The sequence below is a fragment of the Mus caroli genome, unplaced genomic scaffold (genome assembly GCF_978045245.1).
Source record: "Mus caroli unplaced genomic scaffold, Mus_caroli_1 scaffold_18, whole genome shotgun sequence".
NCBI classification, from domain to species: Eukaryota; Metazoa; Chordata; class Mammalia; order Rodentia; family Muridae; genus Mus; species Mus caroli.
In genome coordinates, this window is record NW_028227273.1 from 45,493,551 (window position 1) to 45,518,648 (window position 25,098).

The 25,098-nt window shown below is 47.4% G+C and overlaps 1 long non-coding RNA gene across 1 annotated transcript; it reads left to right on the forward strand.

Moving 5' to 3' along the window:
- Positions 1-1,931: 1,931 nt before the first annotated feature.
- On the forward strand, positions 1,932-9,358 carry LOC147000397 (uncharacterized). Its single transcript, XR_015045943.1, has 4 exons — positions 1,932-2,129; positions 2,366-2,462; positions 7,518-7,732; positions 8,300-9,358. It is a non-coding gene; the product is annotated as an uncharacterized LOC147000397 (long non-coding RNA).
- The last annotated feature ends 15,740 nt before the right edge of the window (positions 9,359-25,098 follow it).

Here is a 25,098-nt window from a genome sequence, read left to right on the forward strand (position 1 = left end):
CAATGAGACTCTTGCTGCCTAGGATGTGATACTCGGATGGCTGAGGATAGGCACGGTCATCCAAGAAGGTGACACATTCCAAGAACATAGCAATGTCATCCGTGTGGCGGCATGCTTGCTGCCCCAAAGTCTTTTCTTTGAATTAGGGACTCGGGAAGCCACAGCTCTGTATCCAGTAGGTCAGAAGTTGAGGTGACCTGGGGAACCACAGAGCTTGGGTCTGCTATCTGACATGAGAGCAGTGTGAGGTCTGTGTTGATTAAAGGGGAAAGGTCCTGGCTCACAAGGCGTCCTAAAGCCAGATGAACTGGGGTGAGCATGGCAAACAGATCAGCGATCATCTGAGGATGAGGCTGGAGAGATGGGAGTATGAAAGATTCTTCCTCTGTCTTAGTTAGCGTTTCCATTGCTGTGAAGAGCTGGCTTACAGGTTCAGAGGTTCAGTCCATTATCATCAAGGCCGGAAGCATGGCAGCATGCAGGCAGACAGGGTGCTGGCTAGAGACAGAGCTGAGCGTTCTACATCTTGATCCAAAGGCAGGCAGAGGAGACTCTCTTCAGCAGATAGAAAAAGGGTCTCGATGGGCAGAGCCTGAATTCAGAACCTCAAAGCCTACCCCCAGAGTGACACACTTCTTCCCACAAGACCACACCTCCTAATAGTGCTGCTTCCCATGGGCCAAGCATTCAAACTACCACACCTACCTCCTCTTCCAAAGAGGCAGACTGGAACAAGTCCCCACCTTGCCTGTTCAGAGCACTCATGGACAGATTGTTTAGTGATCTGTGTAGTGGTCTGTGTGCTGGTCTGCTGTGGTTATCCCCATTGGAAAACACACTGCATAGAGATTCTAGCAGCTGTCATATACTTTTCATGAACCCCACAGTGATCTCTCTCTAAGACTGAGGGGGCCTCAGATCCAGGCCTTGTACATATTTAAAATGTACATTTGTTACATATTAAAAATGCCAGGAGGTGGCAAGATGGTTCAGTCTCTAAAAGTGCTTGCCAGGCATGGTGGGGTATGCCTACAGCCCCAGCTCTGAGGAAGCTGAGACAGCAAGATACCTGAGACTCACTGGCCAGCCAGCCTAGCAGATGAAAGGCTGCTTCAAAAGTCAAGGTAGAAGCTGGAGAGATGCTGTGTGGTTAAGGGCACTGCTGCTTCTGCTGAGAACTCAAGTTTGGTACCCAGCCTCCATGTTTGGTAGCTCACAAACTCCTGTATCTCCAGCAGTTGGTAGGATTCAAATGCATGGACCCCTCTCTCAGACATATACATAACTAAAAATAGTGGAAAGAAAATAAGGTGGACAGCTCCTGAGGGGTGGCATCTGAGGTTCTTTTCAGTCTACACACACACACACACACACACACACACACACACACACACACACATACACACCAAAAATAACCTGGAGCACCCCAGGCAGGGCCCCATCAGACAAACCCTATCCTTTCTGCTTATGCTATGCCAGTGATTTTTCTGCAAAAACCAGTCTGTGGCAGGGTGTTAGGCTTGTACACAGAAAACGCAAGAGCGGTAAGCGAGAAGGGAAAAATTCCGCCAATTTGGATTTTTGGCAGCCTGTAGATTTCAAAGCAATCAATTTGCCAGGTGGAATTCAATTTTTCTTTTCCTACGTTCAGCCAAAATCAGAGTCCACAGGCTTCGTGGCGTCTGGGAAATTTCTCTGTGGAAGACAGGCTGGCTAATTGTTCTCCCTCGCTCGGAGATTCCGGCTGATTCTGAGACACATAAATAAAGACTGTTACTCTACTCGGGTACTGGGGAAAGTGGGATTTATTAATTTAAACGAGCTGGTGTGGAGGTCTCTGGGGAGGGCGCCTGTGTTATTCACTTGCGAGTCCCAGGGTGTAATTTACAACGAGTTCTCGCTCTCTCTTTTGGACTCCGCCAATGCCGGGGCATAAATTCTTCCTGGTTATTATTTCCATAATTCATTATTCATTGAATGTTGACTTTGTGTAACACAAACAGTGGAGAGAGATGCAATCATCCCAAGGGGCAGGAGAGACACATCTGCAGCAATTCCAAGGAGATGAGGTGTGATTCAGAAGAGGGGGATGCCTCCCTAGGACTGTGTTGGAAGCTTTGGAGTTCTGGGTAAGTCTTTGGTTAAGGCTTCTCAAAAAAAAAAAAACCAAAAAAACAAAAAAACAACTGGCTTGGGGCAAGGAGAGTGTAATTTAGACTTATCTGGTGAATGGTTGGCAAATTGGAGCTCTTGACGCAAAGACTTCAAGGGAGGGGAAAAGGGCAGGGACAGAACCAAAGTCCTAGGGTTTGGGGAAGGTAGCAGGCATGTTCATTCCAAACAATTCCTTCACTTTTACTTTCAGTCAAGAACCAAGGGTCAGGAGACATCGGCACAGTCACATTCATTATAGCACTAATCACAATGACAGTCATGAAATCAGCCTGGATGCTCATCAGTGGGTAAGTGGGTGAAGAGAATTCGGTATGTGTATACATCAAAGTATTATTCAGCCATGAAAAATGAGTGAAGCCAAATTTCTTTGCAGGAAAGAAAGGACAGATCTGGAGATCACCATATAATGTAAGATAAATGAGACTCAGATAAATAAGTACATTGTGCTGTCTCTTATGTATAAAACCTAGACACAATAACAACATACAAGTAAAAGGGGACTATTAAGGAAAGGGGAAACAGGAAGATATGGGGGAAATATGGTCAAACTATATTATAGACACATATGAAAATGTTTTTGTGGAACCCGTCATTTTGCACTTTAATAAAGGCTAATAACACCACCCTCTCAGACAGAATCGAATACAGCCTTGAACTTAAAATGGAGCCAAGTGTGACCTTGAGCTTCTGATTCTCCCGTTTCCATCTCCCAAGTGCTAGGGTTGCCCCCATGCCTCAGAAATCAGATAATTCAAACATACATCTATGCAAATATTAAATAAGGGAGGTCAAGGCAGGTGAGGTGGAGGCGGCTAGGCATCCACAGGCTCCCAGAATTCCATTCTCCCTCTGTACTCATCCGGCTTTATTTCTCACCAGCACCAAACAACAGTGGGGCTCAGAGACACATGCCAGCAGCTGACAGAACATTTGAGACCTAGCAACAGAAAGCAATTAAGTGCTGTTTGGCTCTGCCTCTGAGTGTGCTGGGAATTAAGGAGCAGACAGAAATGATTTCAGAGCATCAAGGAAGGCTGAGTGGTTCAGTGGCATGCTTTTCTTCCCCGCTTGCTTCCCTTCCTCAAGCGTTTATTAAGTACCAGTTGTGTGCCAGACTTTGTGCTATATGGGCAAGGGGCTGAAGGTGGTGGTGGGGGCACTGACACAGATCAGAGGGGCATCTGGGGAGGCAAGAAGTTATCTAGAGGCCCAATATCTCAGCTGCAAAGTGAGGTACCTGACTGTTTCACCGGAGGGCTGGGAGGGAACACACCCTGGTCAGCAAGTACCTGATGCATAGGACTCAGCAAGGGTAGCTAATCATTGCTGCCCTGCCCAGCCGGACTCTCAGACTTCTGTGTACTACAAACCAGGGCTCCCACCACGCAAAACCCCCATAAAATACCTCTCCATACATACACATACACATACACATACACATACACATACACATACACATACACATACACATACACATACACATACACATACACATACACATACTTATCATAAAATATTGTTTGAGCCAAGCATGCTGGCACATGCTACAATCCCCATGCTCATAGTTATATATTTATATATTTAGCTATATAGCTAAACCTGGACTATATGAGACACTGTCTCAAAGAGTGTAGGGGATGTGGGGGGGAAAGGCTCAATGGTTAAGAGCACTTGATGCACTTTCAGAACACCCAGGTTCAATTCCCAGCACACATATTGTAGCTTACAGCCATATGAAACACTGATGCTAGGGGTTCCAGCACCCTCTTCTGGCTTCCAAGAGCATTGCATGCACATGGTACACATACATGCAATTAAAACACCCATGCAATTTTATATAAAAATAAATAAGTCTTTGGTGATGAAGCACACTCACTTCTGCTTCTGCATTCGTCCTTCTTCTATTCAACCTTCCATTTGTGAGGTTCATTTCAATTGGTTTGTGACTGACTTACATCTACCTGTGAATTGTCGAACCCATTCTGTGTTCAAAGACATCTGGCACAGAATACTATACACTTCTAGAGGCTTTGTGGGGCCCTGGGGAGGGCATTCTGGACACCAGTTTATTTATAGTTTCCCTTCAATTTCTCATGGACTCAATCCTATTTATTTTGGTGAAGTGTAAGCTGTTTGTAACTGTCCTTGAATCCTATTGGAGGACCTAGAGAGACAGCTCAAGGCTAAGACCACTTATAGTCACTCAAGGTGGCTTACATGACCTGGATCTCCAGCTCCAGGGGAACCCAGCTCTGACTGCCTCTTCTGGTCACAGGAGACAACACACTCACACACACACACACAACCCCCTGACACATACACACATACACATAAATAAAAATCAATTAAAAATCCCATTTGGAACAATACATTCCAGGGGGTGATAAGAACTAATGGATGTTAGTTATGGGCTCTCGGGCATGGCTCTCCTCCAAGCGTTGGCACTTTGCAACTGGGTGGCCTCCAGCTAGACATTTAGATTTCCAGTGCCTCTGTGTGTTCCATTAAAAATGGACATGATGGGGCTGGAGAGATGGCTCCAAAGGACTGGGTGGGGCACCACAGCCTATAACTTCAGCTCCAGGAAATCAAATGCTCTCTTCTGTCTGGCCTCTGTGTGTGTGTGTGTGTGTGTGTATGTGTGTGTGTATGTGTGTGTGTATCCTAAGTTTTCTTCAAAGTCTTATTCTCCTGCCTCATCATTGTGAGTGTGGGGATTGCAGTATGTGCCAGCATATTTAGTTCAAACGCTATATGTCTCTCCTTACTACTGTTTCTTAGAGACAATGAGTAAAGATGACTGATGACAAGCTGACCACAGAGATGAGGCTGAAGGTAAAGTCCGTGGTACAGAGGGAGAAGGTGGGGCCAGCCCACATAGCGGACAGTTTCATTTCCAACAACTTCTTTGCTTAAAAAAAAAAAAAAAAGCTGGGCGTGGTGGTATAAGCCTTTAATCCCAGCACTTGGGAGGCAGAGGTAGGCGAATTTCTGAGTTTGAGGCCAGCCTGGTCTACAGAGTGAGTTCCAGGACAGCCAGGGCTACACAGAGAAACCCTGTCTCAGAAAAAACAACAAAAAGAGATGCTTTTAAGTTTGTGTCTCACTATGTGTCTGTGTGTCTGTGAGAGTAGGCCACATGTGTTTTGGTGCCTGTAGAGGCCAGAAAAGAACATCAGATTTCCTGGAGCTGAAGCTATAGGCAGTGATGCCCCTCCCAGTCCTCTGGAAAAGCTGCAGGTGTTTTGTAACCACAGAGCCATCTCTCCAGCCCCACCATGCCCATTTTTAATGGAACGCACCAAGGCTCAGAAAAATCTAAATGTCTAGCTGGAGGCTACCCAGTTGCAAAGTGCCAAAGCTTGGAGGAGAGCCCAGCCTGAGCCAGTTCTAGAAAATTCTCTCTGCTGACGTTGGGTCCATCCCTGTGCTTCATAGAGAATGACCCTTGAGTCTGTCATTATCGATCCATTCAAGGCAGAGCTCTTGGCTTGCTGCCCTGACCCACTTCATCTGTTACCAGAGCCACCAGTGACAAGCCTCCTCCCAGCAACCCTGAGTGTGTGGCTGCAGAGACAGAAACCATGATTTTCATGCAAATGAACTCAGGACTGAAGACTCCAGCTCAGCAGGCTTCTCCCACCCCAGCACCAGCAGAACCACTAGTGTCTTTCAACAGAGCCCAGGGTAGCTTTCATTGGCATCCAAGGCTTCAAGGGGTCCCACAGTGAGACTCTACCCAAACTGTGTTGACCTCTACAGAGGTATGGACACTGGGAAAGGCCCTTACTTACTTAGGATGCACACCCAAGGCTAAAGAAGGCTATTTGTCTCTCTACTCTGTATGCAGCTCAGGTCGCACAGCATCTGAGGAAGCAGCAGCTAGTCCAAACTGTCCTCTGGGTGCGAGCACTGAGAGTCCCAGGCAGAGATGGTCCTTCCCACCCAGAAGGACGTGAGCAGTCAGGCTCAGCTTGTCCGGATGGAGGGAACCCTATCGTTTGCTAATGAGAAGCCCAGGAGCCCCTTGCAACAGTTTGGCTTCTACAGTTCAGGTTATCAATCATGTGCTCAACAAAGGAAATGGAAAGTTTGAGAAGTAAACATTTCATAGCCTTTAAATCACATGTCATTCTGAGTAGCAAGAAATTCTCTGTCTGCTTCATCTAACCCAGGACTCAGATCATTTCTTGGCCCGGCATGTCCCTGACATATACACTCCCCATGCCTGCCAATCACTTAAGGCTGTCTTGGTATTGGTACTGATATCACAGCGTCTCAATGCCATGATCTTGCCACCCTTATTTTACATAATAGCCTCAATAAATGCAAACCAACTTGAGGCAGGATAGAAAGAGAAGGAAAAGAGTAAGCTTGGGGACCCGAGTTCAAGTCCCATCCTCATGTAAAATATCAGGTGTGGCTTTACCCATAGCCCCTGTGGGGATAAGAGATCTTTGGGGCTTACTGACTGCCTGCCTAGTTTCAGGTTCCGTGAGAGACAGTCTCAAAGGAATAGGGTGGAGAGTGACAGTGAGATCTCTGATACCATCCTCTGGCCTCTACTTGCACACACACACACACACACACACACACACACACACACACACACACGAAATAAAACAAAGGAAACGGCACATGAACAAAGGAAACTCCCTACATGACCCGGGAGCTCTTCAAGCTTCTGTTTCCTTCCGTGGCCTCTGATCTGGCCACCAATGACCTGTGCTTCCTCAGGGAGTCATTCCGTCAATCATCGCCCATGGTAAGAATAAAATGGCTCTTCCTCAAGGCTGGGTGGGAAGGATGGAGAAGAAGGAAGGCTCAATAACCACATACCATGGGGTGGTGAAGGGCCACAGACTAAGACTGATCTAGCTGCTTATCTTGAGCAAATAATTCCTGTGCGGCACTTAAAACCCAGCTTTAGAGGCACCCCAGGTTGGCAGCCATTTCCCATTTATTACCGCTAATCCCCAGGATAGGCCCACACAGTTTGCATTAGGATCTCTGACCTATATTCATGATTTGAGCTAAGGAACAGGTGGATTAAGCAGTCAGTCTAACCTCACACAGCTCGGCTGTGGTGGAGCCAGGACACATCCCTGTGTGGCTGATTCTGAGCCTCCAAATGCTAACAAGGTCCCTTTATGGATGATGGCTGGTAAATGTTTGTGACCATAGTCTACACTGGGAGATGAGTTTTTTTTTTTTTTTTTTTTTTATCTTCTTGAGTATCCTTTTGCATCGGGGTGGGGGTGGGGGGCAGTGCCTTCTCCCCCTGGGCTGTTGCACATTGCCATTCACTACATTGAGATCCATGGGTCTGTTGTGCATTCTAGGAGGCTTGATGGGGAGATGCTGTGGCAGAGAGGAGGGAGAGGGGGCCCAGGGAATCTCCTGTACCTCCTTCTTCACCTGCCTCCTACCCAAAGGCCACTTGTCCTGCCTGCATGACCTCCTTGCCTGGGATCCTTCTGTGACTGGCAGTACCCTTGGCTTCCCTGTCCCTACTTCTGAGTCTTTTATTTTCAACCCTTACTGGATTCACCTTCAAGTAAGTTATTTCTCTTGCTCTCACACTCTTCCCTCCCCCGAGACACACACACACACACACACACACACACACACACACACACACCTAGAGAGAGAAATTAAAGGAAAGTTATCTTTTTCCATGCCCTGCATGGCTCTATTTACTGAATAAGCAAAATTTACACATAGCCTGTCTTTGCCAAAAGAAAAATGTTCCAGACTATTTCTAGAGAGAGCCACAGAAACCCCGCCGACCAACCGTGTCTTTTAAAAAAGGGAAAAGAAGCTGAGGTTAGGAAAAGAGGCAGTGGGCTGGCCCCTTGAGTGTGTTGGTAAGCTCACTGAAAAATCAGGGCTGTTAGTCATACAAGGACTGGGGATGTGCTGAGCCATGCTGGAGCCCCTTTTCCAGGTAAAAATACCCAGTGGGAGATGATCTTCCTAACACGTTTTTTTTCCCTCCCTGTTTCCTTCTCAGCTCTGTTGTCCAAGCCCACAGTATTACATGCGGCCAGGGTTTCTGGAAGCCTTGCTTGTCAGAGCAGGAACGGCCCCAGCAATTGCTCAGTCCAGCCTTTTTATTTTACAGGTGAGGAAGCCGTCTCCAGCAATGCTTCATACCGTTAAATCACCACGGGTTGATTCACAGCTCCTTAACTCGGGCTGAGAACTTTCAAGAAAAGCAGCCAAGCCCTTCCCTGCCAAGAGGAAACCCATATAGCCCGGTGCCTGTGGTTGCCTCTCAGAACATTCCTGAGAGGCAAGAGGCTTTCCAGCTGTGCCCACCCTAGCTCCCCTAGCCTATAAAGCACGACATCAAGTGTTATGGGGGGAGAAGAGGGATGCCCCAAGGTCACACTCTGATCCTAAGAGCCAGGTCTCTCTGAAAATGGGGATTGCTTGCCAAGATGAGGAGGAGGAGAGCCAAACTTAGGGCAATGACTTCATATCCTCAGTGGCCACAGCTCCTGCCCCAGTCTCTGTGGGCATGACCTCCAACATGGGAGCACATCCCTGGGTGTTAAAAGGTTAAAAGGAGAAAGTGGAAGGCTGGGAGAAAATACAATAATATTCATTTATAGGTCTCTTTATAGTCATTAAAATTTTTTGCCTTTCGTAGTTTAATAGCATGGCTTTCAGGATTATATGAGTAAAACTTAAAAATTAATACACTTATTTTAGAAGGTGTACAAGTCCAAAAAAAGGTTCTTAGCCACTGTGTTGGGGTAACTCTGAAAGCAGAATCCACTCGTTATAAAGGGCTTTTTGCATCCTAACCAGTCTTGTGGCAATTTTCCCAAGGCAAGGCCAGGCCAACCCAGAGCAGCCAGAGAGCCTGTGGTGTTGCTGTGGCTTCAACTGGGATTACAGAAAGGTTTTTACTAGGGATGGGAGTCAAGCATAGCTCCCAAATTAGAAAGCATGATCTGGAAATACTGTAGTCCACCCATTCATGACCAGGTTGCTGTGTGCAGAGCCAGCATCTACACTAGGGAGAGGATCCCAGAATGGACCACTGTGGGATGAGCTTTCTCTTCTGCAGGAGCAGAAAAGCCCAGAGTGAGCCCCACAAAGCATGGTGTGCAGAAGAGACCAATGTGGAAGGCTGTGCTATATGCTACGTGGACCTGCTCAGCACACTTCCCTAGCTTGCCCCAGGGATACCCTGCCTCCACTTCCCAAGCACTGGGATTAAAAGCTGGGCACCATACCTGACTGACATTTATATGGGGGCTGCAGACCCAACCTCTGGTTCTTATGCTTGCACAGTGAGTGCTTTAGTCACTGAACAAGTATCACCCTGGAGCATATTCCACCCTAATGCAAAAATACCATGATCAACTGGGAGTCAAGACATTAATACATGAGCCCCCAGGGACATTTCAGGTACAAACCACTACTCAAGGTTGTTTATATCACCCAGTATAGTGTTCATGCCATGTAAATAAACAGTGGTTATATTGGCTAAGGAATAATAACAAGAGGGAGAAGCCTTGGTGCTGAGGATCAGTGGGCAAAGCCTTCCCAAACAAGAGGAAGGGCCTGAGTTCAGATCCCCAGCACCCACATAACACCCACATAAATGCTATACAGGTTCACTGTAGTTCCAGTGCTGGGGAGACGGACATAGACTCTCCACAGCAAGCTGACCGAGTGGGAGGAAACTGATGAGCTCTGAGTTAGTGGGAGGGAGACCCTGCCTTGACATATAAAGAGGAGAGTGATGGATTAAAATGTCCTGTGTCCCCACCCAGGGATCCATCCCATAATCAGCCACCAAACGCAGACACTATTGCATATGCCAGCAAGATTTTGCTGACAGGACCCTGATATAGCTGTCTTGTGTGCGGCTAGGCCAGTGCCTGACAAATACAGAAGTGGATGCTCACAGTCAGTTATTGGATGGAACACAGGGCCCCCATTGGAGGAGCTAGAGAAAGTACCCAAGGAGCTGAAGGGGTCTGCAGCCCTATAGGTGGAACAACACTATGAACTAACCAGTACCTCCAGAGCTCATGTCTCTAGCTGCATATGTAGCAGAAGATGGCCAAGTCGGTCATCATTGGGAAGAGAGGCCTCTTGGTCTTGCAAACTTTATATGCCCCAGTACAGGGGAATGCCAGGGCCAAGAAGTGGGAGTGGGTGGGTAGGGGAGCAGGGCTGGGGGAGGGTATAGGAGATTTTCGGGATAGCATTTGAAATGTTAATGAAGAAAATATCTAATAAAAAATTGAAAAAAAAATAATAAAAAGCCCTGTATCAAAGGGCTGGAGAGATGGCTCAGTGGTTAAGAGCACTGACTGCTCTTCCAAAGGTCCTGAGTTCAATTCCCAGTAACCACATGGTGGCTCACAACCATCAGTAATGGGATCTGATGCCCTCTTCTGGAGTGTCTGAAGACAGCGACAGTATATATATATATATATATATATATATATATATATATATATATATATAAACAAAAGCAACAATGACAAAAAACTCCCATGTCAACCTTGGGGTTACACACTCCCACACACCTGCACACACTTACTCACATATATACACAGATTCTTAGACCTACATTATGTCATCATGCTTATACATTCCCATGTATATCATACACACGTGGTATACATAAATGTATTCATGCTCTGTACCAGTGCAGTGGTCGGTAGGTTTCTTGGTCACTGAACCCACCAAGGACAGCTCTGCATTCTTTGCTGCTGGCTAAAAATGACTGAAGAAAAGAGGAAGACTACAAACCAAGGATGAGAAATCTCAGGACTCACACGCTACCACAAGAGGAAAAGGTTTTCCCTTTGAAATGCCTTCCTATTGGCCATGGGCCTCATTGCTCTGTTTTAGTTTCTGGGTAATAAACCAGTGAATTACCTAGTAGGCTATTTTAGCCGGGGATGTTGGCTGCTGACGGCAGTCCCCAGGTGATTTGCACCAATTGGAATTCTCCAAGGTCATTGCTATTATCACTGATCAGGAGTTCATCCTGGGAGAATTCGGTCTGTGCTGATTTAAGAACCAAGCCCAGAGCCAGTGCCATGGGGGCAAATGTTTATCCTGATGAAGATAACAGGCAAGAGTCCAGCCTCTTCTCCCATAGTCATGCCAGAGCTTATTTAAGAGGAGCAGAAGTTAAAAGTGCAAGAGGAACATTTGCTTGTTTAATTGACCATAGATTTTCCTGGTGATAATTTACAGTGAGATACAGGATTTTTTCAAGGTCATGGGTCTGGGCATAGCTGGAAGAGGGAAGTGGCTGGTGGAACACTGGGTGGTTGGTTGGCTTTTTTAAATGACTGGTCATTTCTCCAGGACTTGAGTATCAGTTGATGGATGTCTGTTGTTTAATGCATGGCTCCCACAGGGATTGCTTCACTCTTAACCCCAACTCTGTACCAACAGAGCTTAGAAGGAAAGGGAGAGAGAGAGCACAAGACCCACTCAAGGTCAGTTGGTTGCTCACTGGGCATTCCCCAGAAAGGCAGTGTGGGGATGCATAGAGAGGCTGACTGGGCATGAAGCAGACTGAAGCTGCAACACCAGGTCTGTCTGGGCTTCTAGCTTCTAGGTTGGGCTACCAGGTTTGTCAATCTTTGACCCATGGGCTATATGCATCCCAGAATAGTGACATGTAACAGTCTAACTTAACTAAAACATGAGGTCACTGGACTTGGGGCTCAGTTTGTACCAACAAGAAGTCAAGCTCAGCCACCAATACTCAAGAAGCCAATTAAACAGTCAAATGAATAGAAAAAGAGAGAAGGAGGAGGAAGAAGAAAAGAAGGAAGAGGAGGAGGACCACATTGGCAAGAGAATCAAAGAGAGTCTTTCACTCCATCATTGGGGTATTGAAGTGAGGTCAAAGTTTAAAAAGAGGTAGAAGGGTGTTCATACATAGCAGCCCTGGATGAGGTGAGGTATCACCCACCATTGACTCATCATTGTATGAGCTTCAGTCAAACAGGGCTCAGCCTGTCAGATGGCCTGATGAGTTCTGAGAATTGCCTAAAATCTTTCTTGGAAACAAACTCATCCTCTGGCTGGTGGCTTTTCCTTCTCCCAGTGTGAGAGGCCTGGGAGAAATGTTCCATTTCTTTGAAGTTCATTGATTTAATAGTCTGATAGAATATCTCCATTTATGTCTGTGGGTTTTATTGTATGTGATTTATTTCAGAACTCAATTCTGTGATTCTCCAGTGTGAATTTTGTTGATGAAGGCATTACATTGCAATATCAAGAGGACACTATCTTCAGTTGAATCTCTGGTTCATCAAACTTAACCCAAAGTTGAATTGATGGAATAGAAACAGGATTCAAAAGATCCTTGGACTAAACCTCCTTCCCTCTCCCCCTCTTCCTCCTTCTCTAAGTGAAGCTGAGGCTTAGCGTGGCACCCACTTTACTCCATGATGGATTTGGAACCCCTACCATCATCCCACCTCCTGTATCATTCAGTATTGCTGTGGGTCCTGAAATGTCTCCATGGAATGGCCCCACCAGATCATGCCTATGTTTACTCTTAGGGATTATCATAGAATTTGTTATCCAGAAAGGGCCCTGTATTTCAATGAGTGAATGGTATTATGGGATGATTGAATGGGTAGATAGATGAATGGATGTATGGGTAGAATGATGGATAGGATTGAATTAATGCATGGATATTGATGAATAATCAATGGTGTGACTTACCCAAACAACACAGTGTGATGGCAGATCTAGACCTCATTGCAGCACCAGCTCTGGGTTCCTTACACAGCTCATGCTGCCAAATAAGGGGTGACAGAGAGATAGACTTACTGGAAACCTGACTCCAGACCCCTGGTGACTGTTAACTAGCTGCAGGGTGGTCTTGTAGTCCTGCAAGTTCAAGGAGAAACTTGCTGGCCAGGTATAGGGTGAGCAGTTGGCACCCATGGCATCCATCAGCTCTGCAGTGGAGCTCAATGTTTCCCAAGTGATGCTAGCTCATGACTGACCACAGGGGCGGTAAGAGCCTGGTTACCAGTGTCTAGACTGGAGTGAGCAATCTCTGGTTTGGAACTCCCTGCTGAGCTGGCTAAAAAGATGCCCTAGCTGTGGTTCTAGACTTTGCCCATCGTTCCCACTTTCTACCTGTTTTACATTTTTCTCAAATGTACTTCTGACCAAACCCAAAAAATCTTAACATCTATTTCCTGGCATTCTGAAGGTGAACTTGACACTATAAACGGACTTGAGGCTATCCCTGTCTCTGAAGATGGTTGCCGGGTGCCCATAAACTCAGGTGTATGGGTTCCCAAGCCAGAAGAGGGTTGGTAGAGCACTGCCCACACCCCTGGACAGCTCCCAGAGTGGAGACACTCCCTGCTCAAATCAGGCTTGGGCCTGTTCAACTCCATAAAAGTCAAAGGTCATGTCATCATGATAAAGTCAGTTGAATTTCTGCCACCCACCCCCGCCACCCCATACTCTTCCTCCCTGAAAACTGGCTTCTCAGAAATCATGTTATTGGCAGTCTGCTAATCTAACTGATATGCTTGGAAGATCCCTGCCCCCACTATAACACTTCCTCCCTTGTCCCTTTTTCTCCCCTCCCTCCTGACTATAGAGGAGCTATAAACTAGCCCCTTTATTTCAATAAACGAGCTGTACTCCAACACAGTCTCCCAGGTTATGGTACTCACTATTGACTGAGACCCTGGTCCTCAGCTCCTCTACATCCTGAGACTGCTGGTGTACAACATCTGGCCAATTGGGGGTAGGGGGTCCACCCAGTTCAAGGGTGAAATCATCGTCCGGTATGGGTGAGCATCAGATAGATACACCAGCCTGGGTTATTGGAGGGAGTCTAGCTGGACCAGAAATTCTGTATCTGGTGAGGGAAGAGCATTGAAGCTACAACCCTCAAGCTGACTGACTCCATGCCCTTGTGAGATACTAGGAAGTTAGGTCAGAGACACTGTCAGCTCAGTCTCCTCTTCATGAGCATGCTAGAGAAGTGATATATGCTGGGATTGTCTGTAGGCATGAGGGGTCAAGGCGCAACAGACTATATCCAGGCTTTAGGTGACAGATGTATCCAGACCACCTCCCAGATGCCCTCAAGGCTGAGCCCAGATCCCTTGTGGTGGCCTGTTGGTGGCTTAGCTCCTTCTGATGGAGGTAAGAGCTTCCCTGTGGCTCTCACTGGGTTTGATTCTCCCTAACATCTTGGCTGTTTCCCGACACCATCCAGGTCCTCCATAACTCTTGCTGACCATCAGAGCCAGGGTGCTGACTCATAAAAGAATCAGAAAGGTCTAATCTGTGGCCGCCCTTCATAGTAGCAAGTCACACCCCATACAGAACCAGGCTCTTCCTTTGGAAAGAGTTTCTGCTACAGGGGGAGAAGTGTCCTACCCACAGTATATACTATAGGGGAAGATGCACCCATCCACAGTGTCTGTTCCACTGGGGGAGGCATAGCATTCATTGGGTTTGTTTCTTTCTCAGCTCTGATATTCTCCAAGAGAGGTTGGGAAGTTTCTTCTCTGCGGGGCTTGAGAGGAAATAGTTAACAATTTGTCTGTTATAATGACAGTGTCCCAAACACTCAGGCATGGTATGGTGCATAGCAGCAACAAAAGGCAACGTACCCAAAGTGAGCACAGTTGCACCCCCAATCATGACACCCATACAACATGGATTCCCACAAGGCTCAAACTACCTACAAAACACAAGTTTCTGCCCCAAAGCCCTGGTGACCTGCCTAGCATATTGTGTAATAAATTTGAGGAACTTCCCTGAGGGTTAATGCTCTCCAGTGGTCTAGGAGACGCTGTTGGCTACCGACATGAACAAGCTTTTCCCTGTTGTTCTAACTGAGGCTGTTAGACTCTCCTTTGGGTTTCTACTCCTTCCACCAGATTCTCCCATGAAACTGAACTTGGTGGGCTCCTGGGGGAGGATGAAGTCAGCACACCCTATCACTTGCACCCTAGTGATTTCCTGGGTAGGAAAAAGCAAACATTAGTGAGCCGTGAGATGTATGGGGGAGGTTCTTTCCCATAGCTCCTTCTGATGGAGGTAAGTGCTTCCCTGTGGCTCTCACTGGGTGTGAGTCTCCTGGGCACCATTGGCTGCTTCCCTACACCATTTAGGTCCTCCATAGCACTTGCTGACCATCAGAGACAGGGTGCTGACTCACAAAAGAACCAGGAAGTTCTAATCTTTGGCCGTCCTTTATAGTAGCAAGTCATACCTCACCCAGAACCAGGCTCTTCCTTTTGAAATAGTTTCTGCTATGTGAGGAGCAGCATCCCCACCCACAGTGCCTACTACAGGAGAAGATGCCCCTACTATAGGAATATCTGAGAAAGATGTCGCTTATGGGCACTACATCATGACCATGGTGGGGCCAGGAGAATTGACCAAGGAGAAATCGAACCATGACGGAAACCAGAGCCAAAAGACTAATAGATAAATTAGAACTGAATCTTAAAGGGTGAGAACCATTTCTGTAATGAGCTGCCTCTCAACTCTTCAATGATTCAGGCAGTATCTGGGGAGCTCAAACACAGCACACTCTCACACATCACAGCTGGACCCCAGAGCCATGAGTCTGCTGTGGAAGAACTTGAGTAGAACGAGGAAATCTCAGGACTCACCAATCCTAAAGGAGACAGAGCACACTGCAGCAGTCAGACACAACTCCCTACCATTCCTGCTTGGAAACATAATAAGAATTTGCCATAAAGGGGGGTGGCAACCTTGATACTTTAGCACCAAAGTAAGCCACAGAGAAACAACAGCCATCCTGCTTTGTCAGTGGGTGTTTGACTAACAAGACTACCTTTGCCTGCCTGTGAATTCTCCTTATATTTGCCACTCTTAAAGACCCAGAGTTCTTTTTTAAAAAACTTTATTGGTTTATTGTGAGTTGTGCATCATGCACCCCCCAATTCCACTTATCTCCCCATCCCTTCCTATCTCCCCTCTGCCCTTGCAACCCCCCCAAAAGAAAATAAAAAATAAACAAAAAATGAAACAAAACATAAAAAGTCTCTTGTTCTGGAAGCTAAAATGTGTCAAAGTGTCTCCCACGGTATACCCTTTGGTCCAAACATCTTTTCCTGTAGATGTTCATTGCAATGAGTTATTGGGTCGATTCAATGTCTCTGGCTTCTTCTGCTACACCATCAATACTGGACTGTCACTAGGACTCCTCTCAGATATCCTACTGTTGCCCTTTGTCATGGAGATCCTGCAGCTTTGGATCTACAGGACTGGTCCTTCACGTGCTCTAGAAGTTCATAAATGAGGTAGATGTTGTGGTGGACCAGCTCAAAGCCCTGGACCAGAGTCTGGGTGGTAGCTGAATTGGTCAGCCTGCCAGCCCTCCCACACCCACACCACCAGGGTGAGCTTTTCAGTGCTGCTCTGGCTTGTTCAAGCAATGCTTCAAGTATCAAGAGGCAGGACCAGTTCTCCTGCTCTCATGCTCTAGGAACCTGATCACCCAAACTCTTGCCACCAGAGCCAGCTCTACTGGGTTTCCCAGGAGAGGTGTAGGGCCAGCTTTCCCAGGTGTTGCAGCCAGTGAGGGGCAGGGCCGACTCTCCTGATCTCATGACCCTAGGGCTAACTTTCCTACCAGCAGCAGGTAGTAAGGAACAAGTGGAGGGAGCAGGGCAAAGTTTATGTAAAACAGTTTCTCTTTGCTAAGATTCTCTGGAAGTCCATGTTGTAGCTTCATCCTGATTCACCCAGGTATATGCACAGCGCAGTGTGTACACTAATTTCTCCTTTGTTCACCTTGTGGACTGGTTGACTGTGTGGGTCAACTTGACACAAGCTAGAGTCATCAGAGAGGAAGGAGCATAGGTTGAAGAAATGTCTTTATGGGATACAGCTGTAAGGGGGAAGGGTCCAGCCCATTGTAGGTGGTGCCATCCCTGGGCTGGTGGTCCTGGGTTCTGTAAGAAAGCAGGATGAGCAAGCCAGTAAGCAGCATCCCCTCAGTATAAGACCAGTATAAGACCATGGCCTCTGTATCAGCTCCCGCCTCTAGGATCCTGCTTTGCTGAGTTCCTGTCCTGACTTCCTTAAACAATGACCAGCAATACGGAAATGTAAACTAAATAAAGCCTTTCTCCCCAACTTGTTTCTCTGTCCCCACCCTTCCCATATCTGATACTTTACACCATAAACATCTTAGGGATGCTATGTCCCAGGAGTCATCTGTGGCCTGTGAGAGACAGACAGAGGCCAGGATTCCCAAATGGTGGAAATGAACCAACCCCAAGGGGCAAAGAGCATGAAGAGGCAGTTCACTCTCAACCTTATCCCCGTGAAAAGAAAGAGCAGAGATTTGACCTGACCCAGGAGGGATAGAGGAGCCTGAAGCTCTCGGCTTAGTTCTGCCTGTATCTAAGGTTCAACAGGGCTAGGCTAGCACTTCTGAGTGGCCAGAGACCTGCTCCTTGGCCCTAGCTCCACTCACACTGGCCAGCTCCCACCCCTGCCCCACCCCCTACCACACACAAATGTCAAGCCTATTGCCTGGGAAAGCTGCAGTATGACCAGAATCCTGCTGAGCTCACTGCAGCTACTGCAGAGAGAAGGGGCATTGTTTCAATCAAAAGGGGAAGGCGTGGCCTCCAATTAGCCCTGAGTATGCCAGATTAATATTAGCCCAGTGTGTCAGGTTAATCGCAGTGATTAATTGCAGGCTGCGGCAAGCAAGAACGGAGTTATGGAGCTACAGGCTCCCTCCTGTTCCCTCTTATTGTGAGAGCTGGCCTCTGCCTTTAGAATGGAAAGCTGAGAACCCAATCCAATCCCTGAAGACTGCTGAACTGTTCCAGTTCCCGCTGGGTGGAGTTGGTCCCTTCCTGGGGAAATGGAGATATAGGGTTCAGCCCTAGTGATTTGGGAGGGAACTTTACCCAAGCCTGCCCTCTTGTCTACTCCCGAGGTAGTTCCTATGCTCAAGTGATGACGGTGCTGATGGTCAACATGAGGGTGTGGTTCTTGTCCCAGCCCTGCTGTGACCCACCTGCTGAGTCTGGACTCCTATTTTATATGGAACCCAAATGCCTGATCTGTGGCATTGTCCTAGAGCCATCTTCCTTGGACAGGGATGTTAGTGACACTGGGGGACGACGGCTTCCTCCTGTGCAGGGATGCCCCACACACTGAGAAAGGAGCAGAAATTACACATCACCAGCATTTACTAGGTGTCCCTACAGGCCCTTCCCCATGCTACAGCCCCAGTAGAAAGATAGGTACCCATATTCCCATACTGGGAGCACAGAGCTCCCCTGGCTGGCAACTGCTATTTATAGCAAAGCCTTCCTGGAGAGCTGAGTGGATTATCTTGATCTTGAAGCTCTCATTTTAGCTCTGGAAACTCTGCTATGTTACCCCTGATGGTGTGTGTGTGTGTGTCCACATGAGGACAACCTCTGGTGTCAGTCCTTGCCTTCCAACTTGTTTGAGGCAGGGTCTCTTGTTCACTCTTGAACACAGCACACCAGGATGTCCCATTAGCTTCCAGGGGATTCCCCTTATTTTTCTTTCCCACCTTTCCCCTGAAGCACTGAAATCATGCACTCACGCTACCCCGCTGACTTTTATGCTGGTTCTAGAGATTTGAACTCAGGTCATGATACTTGCACAGGAAAGGATTTTTATTCACTGAGCCACCGCGCTAACGTGTATCTTTCCTCTTGAGCTACGATGGCAGAGATTTTGCTTATGAAATTGAAGCACAATATAGTTGCTTTTCCTCAGGATCACACACATAGACAAGGATTTGCCCCAACTTCATCCCTGAGAAGCACAAATTGTGATTCCAGCTTACAGACGGGGGCACGGAGGGTCTGAAAAGTTAAATAAATTGACCATCTTTACCAATAGATCCGTGTAGCTTCCCAAGACTGAACTCTTTTGTGGGAGACAGGGCAAGGGCAGGCACTTACCCCCCCGATTAAGGAACTGTCCATTCTGTGGCAGGGGAAATAGCTGTGGCCTGTAGTTTGAAAGGTAGGAGGAACCACGCAGTAGAGCACACGGCTGTCAGTCAGCACTTCCCAGGAGGTGACAGGAAGAGAGGCCAAGCTCTTCATGGGGCCATGGACATAATGATTCTAGATATGTCTTCCTGGGCTCCAAGTTTTTCCAACTAAATAGGGCTAAGAGTAGTCTTCATCCCACTTCCCATTTGGTGAGGCTTGGAGGAGGTGAGGATGGGGAGGGCTTGGCTCAACACAGGATGCCCTATGACTACCTGCATTCCAAGTTCCTCCTGCCTACATTTTCTCAGATCCCTTCATTTACAGTTATGTCTCTTGCCCATGAAAGTCATTTAAAGGCAGGAACCATTTCTAGAAAGAGATAAAAAAAACCCTTGGCGGAGAGAAACCATTACCAGGGATGTTTAACTAGCCCAAGTTCTCGTTCTCAGGCAGCCAGGAGGACACGCTCCAAAGCCTTTTATCTTCCTCCCACAAAGAGAGTGAGGGAGCCCCCATGCTAGGCCCAGATGAAGCCTTGATTTTTTTTTTTAAGTAGACATTTAGGAATCTACTGAAGCTTCACTAACTCCCAGTCAAATCATGACATCAAGGAAAGAAAAACTCCATTCTCTGCTAAGATGTAGAAATGGCCCTCACCAATTAGGCAGTGGGGCTGCGGGAGAGCAAGCCAGCCAGCCAGGCAGCGAGGTAGGCACCTCCTTCGCTCCTCTGTGTTAGGGGCCTGTCTATCAGCGAGCCAGGGGAACCACGTGAGCATACACGGGGAGCTGAGCTCCTGCACACTAGGGAGGAAAGGGGGTTCTGAGTGTCTTCCAATAGGTTTTCACAAGGCTGTCCCCCAAATGTTCCGTAATGAACGTGAGGACTGTCCATCAGGAGTCTGCTATAGGTTTACATCATGAACTTGGAAGCTCTGCTAATCTTCTAGTAATGGAGGCTGACTGTTATGAGAATGGCCATTCATTCTCTCCACTCCGCCAAGGAGAGGGAATCCAAACAGACCTGCCATGCCGGCTCTCATCCTGTGTGCAGAGCCCATTTTAGATGGGCCATGCCCGCTTGCCTTCAGCTCTGGGTCATGCTCACTACCAGCTCAGACCACACCTAGTTTGAGAACCCTGGACAAGGTATAAGAAATCTAATAAGCCAAGGGAGGGAGGCCACCGGTGAATATTCTAGCTGAAGGTCCCAGTCTCTCAGCCACCCCAGTCCAGCTGCCAGGCATGCCTGAAGCTATCTGAGACACTTCCCCCACCCCTCCAGCCCAGCTGAATACCACTAAACATGATTTCCGCTGACATTAAATGGGACAGGAGAACTATCCAGCTGAGCCTAGCCTGAGTCATTTAATCACAGAACTATGACCTACAATAAAATGCACAGAGTGCCTCATGCAGCAACAGACAAAAGAACAGCCGGCTACAAGCAGGGGGTGCTGGGGTCCCATTTTACAGAAGGGAGCACTGAGATTCAGGGTATGTGCATGCATAGTTGGGTCAAGATTCAGACTTCCAGGAGTGTGGTGCTGAGGCTGACATTCTGAATGCAGTATGGACCGCTCCCCCTGCTGTTCTTACAGCTCTGGAACTCACCTACGGACAAGTCATCTCTCCCTCTAATTTGAAAGACTCCCACAAAGCAGTGGCCATTTAAACAAACAAACAAACAAACCAAAAAAACCATGTCTGGCTTGGTGTTCAGCGTCTGCAGAGAGCTAAGCAGTACAAATGATTGGAGGGAGGGAGATAGAGAGAGGGGTGGACGGACGGACGGATGGATGGATGCTTAGATGGGTAGACAGACAGGTCAAGTGAATAGGTTTGCGTGAACCACACCTGCAAAGTGTGTAGGAGCCAAACATGCCTGGGATCTAATTTAATTAGAGACACTGGGTGAGGGCCAAAGATGAAGGAAGCTGAAGGCCCTGAAAGTGAGCAGAGATACTCAAAAAACTAACTTTACCAGTTCTCTCTCTCTCTCTCTCTCTCTCTCTCTCTCTCTCTCTCTCTCTCTCTCTCTCTCTCTCTCTCTCCCTCCCTCCCTCCCTTTCTTCCTTTCTTCCTCCCCTCCCTTTCTTTCTTTCTCTTTTCTTTCTCTCTCTCTCTTTCTTCCTTTTTCTTTCTTGCTTTTCTCTCTCCCTTCCTCCTTCCCCTTCTCTCCCTCCCTCCCTTCCCCCTCTTTCTATTTCTTTCTTTTTCCTTCCTCTCTTCCTCCCTCCTTTCCCCCTCTTCCTTCCTTCCTTTCCTTTCTTTCCTTTTCACTCTTGCTCCCTTCCCTTCACCCCTCTTTCTTTTTTCTTCTCTCTTTTTTTGTTTTGTTTTTGTTTGTTTGATTTTTTTTTGTTTCTTTTCTTTTTTTTTTTTTTTTTTTGAGACAGGGATTCTCTGTATAACCCTGGCTGTCCTGGAACTCACTTTGTAGACCAGGCTGGCCTCGAACTCAGAAATCCACCTGCCTCTGCCTCTCCTCTCTTTTTCTTTTGTGTGTGCATGTGTGCTCACCCATGTGGGCTTGAGTGGAAGCCAGAGGTTGGTTGGTTGACCCACTTCCGAGTCACTCTTCACCTTGTATTCTGAGTCAGGATCTCTCACTGAACCTACAGACCAGCATTGTGGCTGGACCACCTATCCATCAAGCCCCCAGGATACTGGGTTACAGGCAGGTGCCACCACTTCCGGATTTATAGAGGGATGCTGGGATCTGAACACATGTCCCCATGCACTTTCCCCACTGAGCCATCTCCTCAGCCAAATTCTGTGGCCCATTGCCACTGATCCCCGACTAGGTAGGTAGCCCAGGCTAGCTCAGAACTGACAGTTCTCTCTGTCACAGCCTCCTGAGAGGTAGGACTACACCATCACAGCCAACTACACACAACCCCATTTTGGAAATGTCTAGTAGAAAGATGTTTGACTTGCAAATAGGAGAAACACCGTGCCAAGAGGTGGGAATGTAGCAGGGAGCTACTGAATTTTCTTGACACAAGCAACTTCAGAACATCTGGTCAACCCTCTGCATATGTGCATCCAGCCTGGAGCCACATCATCTTACATAGAAATACTTCTAACTCCCTCCCAGGGCAAGCAAACTCTGTCAGGTGTGGCAGAGTCTCCCACAGGTGAGAACCATCCCCTGAGGCAGGTACAGTTGCTACCATCTCTCCAGAAATGGCATCCTGTGAGGCCAGAGGATCCTAATGCTCGAAGATGAGTGTGAGTGTGGACCTCAGACCCAACTGCTGCTGCCGGTGTCAGCCCCAGAAGGGGCATCCACCCCACTAGATGTGAGAGTTGCAGGCACAGTAAGCTATATCAAACTTCTTTGTAAACACAGTGAAGAGAGTTAGCAGGCATCTTAGTTGGGGAAGAGTTAGCATGAGGACCTGAGCTTAGCCCTCACAACCCATGTAAAACAGCTTCTCTTTGTAATCCCATTTCGGGAGAGATGAAGACAGAAGGATTCCTGAGTCTTGACTAGCCAGCCACTCTCCAATCTTTGGTGCGTTCTGGGCCAGGAAGAGATCATAGCTCAAAAACAAACAAACAAACAAACAAACAAACAAAAAACCAAAGTAGGGCAAGGTTGGGGAGAGACAGGTGAAATGGCTCAGGACTTAAGAAGATCTGCTGCTCTTGGCACAGACTTGGGTTTCCAACACCCATATGAGGACTCACAACTGTGACTCCAATCCCAGATGATCCAAAGCCCTCTTTTGGCTTCCAAAGGACTGCACACGCATGGTACATAGACACACAGGCAGGGAAAATACCCATATGTCGGACTTGTCTGCCTCACCTCTGGGATGCCTGAGAGCTGCCAGAAAACCGCTCAGGGGGAGACAAAACACAATCTGAGGATCTCTGGACCAGCCTGAGCAATAGATTCTGTGGATCTCTGGTCTGGCCAGAACAGCCAAAGTGTTACAGCTTCCGAAGGGAAGCCTGTATGGAGCAAGTAACCAGGGTCTCTTCCTACACTTGCAGCATCTGTGCTAGGGCAGGAGCAGCTGTGACCACTGCGTGGTTGCAGGTAGGGGACACACGCCTGGCCTGCTGGGAGGATCCAAGGTCTACCCCCAGAATATTGCACCTCAATAAAACAGCCTCCCTCGGACAATTTTTGGTGAAACAACTTGTGCCCTTTATTTCATATGGATAGGCACCTTATAAACATCTTGGCAGTAGGATGGGAACCCGGGTAAATGCTTCCCATTGGCTCAATCTGAGATATTAGGGATGCTCTATTTGCATGGGGAAGGACTTCAGGTGTTGTTCCTATGTGACTATCATGGTCCTCTCAATGGGGTGTCAAGGTTACCTGTTACAGGGCATGTAGCGCTTACCAGGGACCTGGTTCATGTCTACTATTCTCAATTCTGAGATTCTCCGGGGTTTTGAAACTGTTTCAACCTTACCAGTTCTTCTGTCTGGTGGCATGATCCACTTACCCCACAACCACACACATAAAAATGTGGAGGTATGGCACACACATGTGCATGTGCATCTACTTGAATATGTGCATACACAACAAAGATGCCCCTCTCTGAAGCTGCCTCCCAATGGGGTGGAAACGCTCGAACAGTCAGTAGGAAATCTCAGGGCAGCAGTCCAGGAACATGCCCAGTGGCAAAAGTTCTAGAGATGACTGGAGTAGTGGCCCGTGACGTCAATACATGTGCTGCTTGTATTGACGCCACTCAACGCATTTTAACAGAGCTGTGGGGTGGAGAAAACTCTTACCCAGCCGAATGGGAACAAGTCAGCAGCGAGCAGATTCACGAGAAGATGCTTGTGTCCTTCAAATCTGCTGTGGCCGGAGGTCACCTTCAAGCAGCACTTAAAAGTTGGAAGTGCTTGAGAACAGCGCATTCTTCCCCTGGGTGATATTTCAGTTTAGTGAAATGGAAACATGCCTCTGTCTATAGAGCAGTAGTTACATTCAGGAAGTACGTCCAAGAGCTGGCGTTCAGGAGCTGTTTATGTAGGCGGAACCTCAGTTGCAATTCTTGCCAAGTACTCACCAAGCCTTGGTTTCTATCTCAGCACAACATAAATGGTGGCATAGGCCTGCAATCCTACAAGTTAGGAAGTGGGGGCAGGAGAATATAAATACAAGGTCATCAACAAGTTCATAGTGAATTCCAGATGAGCTTAAGAAAAAAAAACAACAACAGCCAACGAAATCTTCCAAACCTGTAGAACTTTCCAGAGAAAGTGGAGTCCCCAGGCTATTTCTAACTGCAGTGTTCTCTTTAAGACTCTACGTGAACAAAAATATTTACATCCTCTTGTCCAAGAGAATTTCCTAGGAAGAACAACCTCTGCCAACTTCAATGGAAGTTTCCGCCGGAGCTGCTCTGTTTCTGCATGTGTTTACATGGTGCAACATTCAAACTGCAGGGCAGAATTCCCAAGATGTCAATAGTTAGGTTACAGAGTTCACGGTAGTAGATAAAGGGAGGCAAATAAGTTTATCTGGAAACATGATTTTTTTTCCCTGCAAAGAAGGCAGTCTCTGTTCAGAATTCAGAAAGAGCCATCTGTCATTCCAGGGAGATTTATAGCATGGATGCCATTACAAAGGGCGTGAACAACACAAGCGATGCTCCAGAGATGCTCAGGGTCTCATTACTCCTGAAAGTGACAAGGACGGCAGACTCTAAGTTGCTATAGAAAATGACTGGGACTTCATGCAAAGCTGTTTTCTACCCCTAACCACCTCCAGTTGTCACCTGGTCTTAGTGAAGGAAGATCTGAGAGTATGACTTAATCCTGGACCAGATCCCCTCAGCCAGAACTCCCTCTCTCATCAAGTGTAGAGCTAAGAGATGCTCGATATCATGATGTAGATATCTTCTATGTATGCACCCTCCACTATGTATACTCCCTCT